Raw genomic sequence first — 5,976 nt, forward strand, 5'->3', positions numbered from 1 at the left:
ATCATTGGTTGGGGTTTTATTTCTACAGCGTAAACAATATAGATTCATATGTTTATATAATATGGATATAATTGATTTCTCAACAACTCGAAAACGAGAACCTGTCAAGCACCATCCTGCGTTACCGAACTCGATTAGGATGATAATAATAGGACCATCTGGAAGTGGAAAAATGCAGTTGTTACTTAATCTTATAATGAGATGGTTAAAATGGGATAAGTTGTATTTGGTAGCCCCGTCTGTAGATGATCAAAGATGCTACGATGTGCTTAAAGATTTAATGAAAACGCAAGATTATTGGACAAAGATAACGATGTTATCGAGTTTATAACCGATATTGATGAAGCACCATCATCCGTACATGATTTAGACGGATTTATTAATAATTTAGTTGTGTATGATGATGTGATGCTGGACAAATAATCAAATCCAGCTAGGATTTTTTTTTCTCGAGGTAGGCATATAAACACTAATGTGATATATGTTACTCAACGGTATACACAAATACCAAAAGTGATCAGAGACAACTGTAATATTTTAGTTGTGTTTAATGGAGTTGATACTCATACGTTACGAAATATTCATTAGACTTGGTGTGGCGGTGGCATGGATATAATTAAATTTAAAAACTTCTTTTCACGAGCGCAAGGTACTCCACACAGATATATACCAATAAATTTACATGACCCTAGAGCAAGGCATCGTGTAAGTCTCGATACAATATTTGGATAAATTAATAGCAGCATTATGTGTAAACAAAGTACATACAAAATAACCCCTAAGATGTTTGTGACCTTATTTTTTGCTTTCGTATGATGTTTTGTTTTAAGCAAAATTATATTTCAACCAAGTGGTCTGTTCGCCGTCCCTGCTGCTCGTTAGAACACTGAAATCCATTACATACAGTAGCGTCAGTACATTGAAATCTATTAATGACGTAACATTAGTTCACTGAAATCATTACATACAATAGTCATTAGTACACTGTAATCCAATACATACTGTTTTTACAATAGTCATTAGTACACTTAAATTTATTTCATACAGAATCGTTAGTACTCTAAAATCCGTTACATACAGTATCGTTAGTACATTGAAATTCATTACATACCGTATCGTTAGTACACTGAAATCCATTACATAGAGTAGCGTTAGTGCTCTGAAACGCATTACGTACAACAACGTTAATACAAAATTAAGCTCATTTAAGTTCATTTTTCATTGCCGACCCAGAGCCGGTTTTCGGAAGTACAGATTGTAAGTTCATAAATTACATGTAATGTATTACGTCTTAGTTAATTGAGCAATTTAGAAGCGATGGCATTTATGTGAAAGTGGTTCACTATGCAATGAATTCATAATTTAAAGCTACATATGACTCAGCAGTCATTTTGTAGCAGAGATGGGAGCTATGAAAAGATTGTTATGCAGTAATGTGGTGACATCCGAATAAAGTATTTAGCTATGCATTTTCCAGTGTATCCAGTTTATGAATTTAACATTAAATTGTGTATTTTCAATCCTAGGAATCTAAACACTTGAGAATAGGGTTGTATACCTTTTTTGACTAGATCAGTTACAAAATATGCTTGCATAAACTTTGTTAGACACAGCGGCTTTAATTTTTAGTAGTTTAAATAATAAGTTTTGTAAAACAAATATGACATTCTGGCTTATAATGTCATTCTGGCTTCTAACCACAAAAGTAATAATAATCATTTCATCATTACATTTCGCTAACTGGTGGAAAAACGCGACATAGCCTAACCATAACCGATAGATATGCTATTCAGCATTTAGCCTATCATAAAATACTGGACGCTACGCAGCAACGTAGTCCGTTTTAAAGCAATATATTCTATTCGCATTTCACCCATCATACACTTAGTAACTGCAAGTTCATTTTGCGCAAAAGTTTGCATGCATATGTATTATGAAATACATGTTCTGAAATAGTTGTTCTTTACTGAGCGCATCCTATGAAATAATTATTTTCCCCTATGCAAACGCGACATAAATTTGTCCAATTTATCTTCTACAATTCCTAAACCTTTGACAATATACCTCATGCACAAACTCATAAACTTTCAAGATAGGTTTCTCAACCACATCTTAATTGGCACTTTGTTGTTCTGAGAGTGAAGTGTAAAGTTCACGAGCTTTAGCAGTAAGTACCCTTTGTAATAACAAAATCCAATATTCTCTTGGCCATTAAAAATTTTCAGCACCTTTCTTAAAACTAAGAAATAATAATATTCTTCCTTTTCTCTAAAAATGGTTACTAGCCTAATATTTCTGAAATATCAAAACCCGAATTTGTCTATAAAGTTGTGAAGCTTGCTCTGCACGACATTTCTACAGTATTGAATTAGATTTCTTTTATTCATTTTGCTGTTACATATCTCTTGCATATTTCTCTCTTTACTTTCGTATTTGCATTTCTCTTTCATCTTTCTCTTTTTGCATTTGTATGTACATTTATCTTTCATTTTCCTATATTTATATTTGCATTTCACTTTCCTCTCTTTGCATTTCGATTTCCACTACTTCCTACTGAAGCTGGAGCTTTCTGAACTCAGTTTCCATCTGGTTTTTAACTGTGATTCTCTTAATATCCTGTCTTAACCAAATAGATACCTACTAATCAAACACAAAGCAATTTTATCAGGAACACCCTTTTCACTAAATAATTAACCACAATACATTTTAATTTTGGCTTCGTTAAAGAAACCTTAGTTTAGGAAATACTACATTGTCTGGAAAGTTCACGCAGCTTGTCTTTTTTAAGGACTCTAACTCTAACAAGGTTCGGATCTTTAAAAAAAAAGTGTTACTCTTCAGACGACAAGGCGAAAGCTTATTTGTTTCACTAACAATTTCCGAGATATGCGAAATTAAAATAGCAGAGACTAATGCAATTCCAAACCAAAGCTGAAATTAAATTTCAAAACCAGTTGTAATTTCTCTTATATATTTTCAATTTTCTTTTTACGACTATATGGTCTTAAACTGAGTAACAGAAAAGAGTGAAAACCAACAAGTTTTGAAACATTGAACAAATAATTCATTTTCCATTAAATAGAAATTGAAAACCTATAAATAACGTACACTATCGTGAACGAAATCCTAAATTGTACTAAACTTTTTATCACAAGTCTAGAAGTATTGATTATTCCAAATGACTTCTAGTGGTAATACCAATGAAGTTCACTCTATTCCGCTGATGTTCCAATACTCTACATGTATCGCAATGAAATTATCCAAAACACCTTTATATGAATTCACAGTAATTCCCAAACATCTATTAAATCCTGAAGTATGAGCACTTTTTAATTTCCGTGAATAAATGAATTAAATACATTAAATCCACACCAATATTTGATTCCATTAGGACTGAAGTTTATGCTAGGAATAGCTAATTCTCAGATAATCAGCCCTTATACAAAAACTAAGACGCAGTTTCAGAACATTATAATTTTGAACAGGGCCAGGTACTTTAGCAGTTAGCAAATCAGGAATTATGTCACTGATTTTCCATGGGAAAATCCCATCAATGTCGTCAGCAAGATTTCTTCTATCGTTTCCAAGGTCAAAGGCCACAGTAATTTATTTTCAATTAAAGCACATCCCACTGTCTTGAAGCTTTGTAACGTGTTTAAATAATGACCTCGTCCCAAAGAACATTCCTACAATGTACAAAATTGGCTATGTAATATGTCATTTACTAAATGGCCTTTTTAAATGATTATAATGAAAATTAACACACATAATATAGACATACAGAACATCAGGTAAACAGTCCTGCAGAGACCTACAAATGTAATTCTTTTAACATCAAATAATATGTGAACAGTTTAAAATAATTTTGAAAATAAATATTGTTGAAACATTATTTCAGATCAAGTAAAATCTGTATTGACACACAGACAATTTAGATTAAAAGTTTACGTTATCAAGCTTGAGTGATGTGGATATATCAAGCAAAACTCTCAAAAGAAATGTAAATAAATCAAGTAAACCGACGTCTTAACTTAATTAAACTATCATATGAACACTAAGCCAATTAAAGCGCATTTCCATTAGCATATCATAACGAGAATATTACTCATTGTAAGGTCTTTAACCGAAGATGATAGTGTTAATTATTACATATGATATGTAACTTGTTGCACCTTAGGCAGCGTGAAAAAAGTTTCGTGCAGTATTTAATCTGTATTTCTTCTACAACCGTCACGAAACAAACCAGTTATAGCAAATTGTATTTACTTTAATTGGTGCGTGTTGAGGAATGTTTGGCTGTTACTGTAGAAGAAAACCGGGGTATCTGCCCGATTGGCGACCAAGGTACAACCGGATCGGATTGTTTGGAAACGAGTATTCTACCAATTGAACAATTAATTTCGCGCAGCTTTATCAATAAGAGACAAACCAGGTTTTCCGCAATCGTAACACGCATGCGGAAAGGAGCTATAATGAAATAAAGAATGTTTAAATTTTAAGAACACGTAAGATTTTGTTGAAGCATTTACATTGATCTAATGAATATTTTCCCCTCTCTTTACCCTTTGTAACTCCCTCTTGGAGATGGTTAAAGTATAGCAGGATTGCCCACATAATGCAGGTAGAATACATGGGAGTAAAATCATGAAACTGTGCGCAATGTTAACAATTTCAATGAGTGAAAATTAACTCCAATTCAAATGATATACGGTACTCATGACAAATGACAGGGTTTAACGGTGAACAACAGTCATATTTTCTATGTATTTGGTATGTGTTTGCACTGTGCAAAATAAGTTATGATAGCAATCAAGGCATATGCATTATGATTAACCATTCCTACAAATATTAAACTGGTTTATTTTTATTTTTTTTATTTTTTTTTATCTTTTTAGATTTTTTTTTATTAAGCCCGTAAAAGGTTGACCACTGGGTCGGGGAACTATCCTAAGGTCACCTTACAATCAAATCAAACATTTCTGGTTGTCAGATAATCTAGGGATAATAAATATAATCTACAGAAAAGCAGAACACACACACACATTCAATATTCTTATGTATTTGCTTAAAAGCAAAAAGAGGGATTTTTCATATTGAATCTGCAAGTATAAATATAATATTTTGCCAAAATAAGCAGGAAATTACACAAACTAACCAGTTGTTCACTGCCTAAGAATGTTTTTTTTTGGCCAATGTACAATATTTGGGCAAAAAGGGTCAAAACTTTCAATAAAACGGTACCAAAGCTGTGAAGTAATACTGCAATCATAAAAGAGATGCTCAATACTTTCAATATTTTCATTTTCACTCTTACAGAAAGTATATTTGTTGTCATCTGATATGTTAATTCTTTTCAGAAAATCATTATTAGCGATTATTGTATGGATTAATTTAAAGTTAAAAGAGATCAACTTGGTATCCTTGGTACAGCATTTTGCCCGGCTATAAATCTCAGACCTCTCCTCTCTACTTATATTTTTATTAAATACTTGCATCTAAAGTTTCTTCTTCTCAGTGTGTTGATTTTTAGCTTTTTTTAAAAATGATCTTTGTAATCAAATTTTGCTTTTGTAAGTTCATTAATTTATCCTCCTGCTTATCAAAATTAGTATGTACTAAATGGTTTTTTATGGCGTCTTTCCATGTTTTTATAATTTTGGATATTAAGGAGAAGTATTTCAAGAAGTATTTCAAGAAATCATCGCTTCTAGTTTTTTGTTTTATTGTTTCAAAAAGTCTTAAATTATCGTGATCATCTAGATCATTCGGAATTTCAAAACCAGCTTCTGTCCAGGATTTGTATTGATAAAACATTTTAGGAGGGACAAAATTTAAAATACTCATGGATAGATACCCGTTAGGACTTTGCGGTTCCTCTTTCCAATTAGATACTACCAAAATTACATCTCTCCAAAAACTGTTTTTAATAAACTTTCTAAATTCTTCTAATTTCCTTCATAAGATCCAAATATCCTT

This window comes from Sinohyriopsis cumingii, chromosome 11 (genome assembly GCF_028554795.1).
Source record: "Sinohyriopsis cumingii isolate HCF-2022 chromosome 11, ASM2855479v2, whole genome shotgun sequence".
Lineage (NCBI taxonomy): Eukaryota > Metazoa > Mollusca > Bivalvia > Unionida > Unionidae > Sinohyriopsis > Sinohyriopsis cumingii.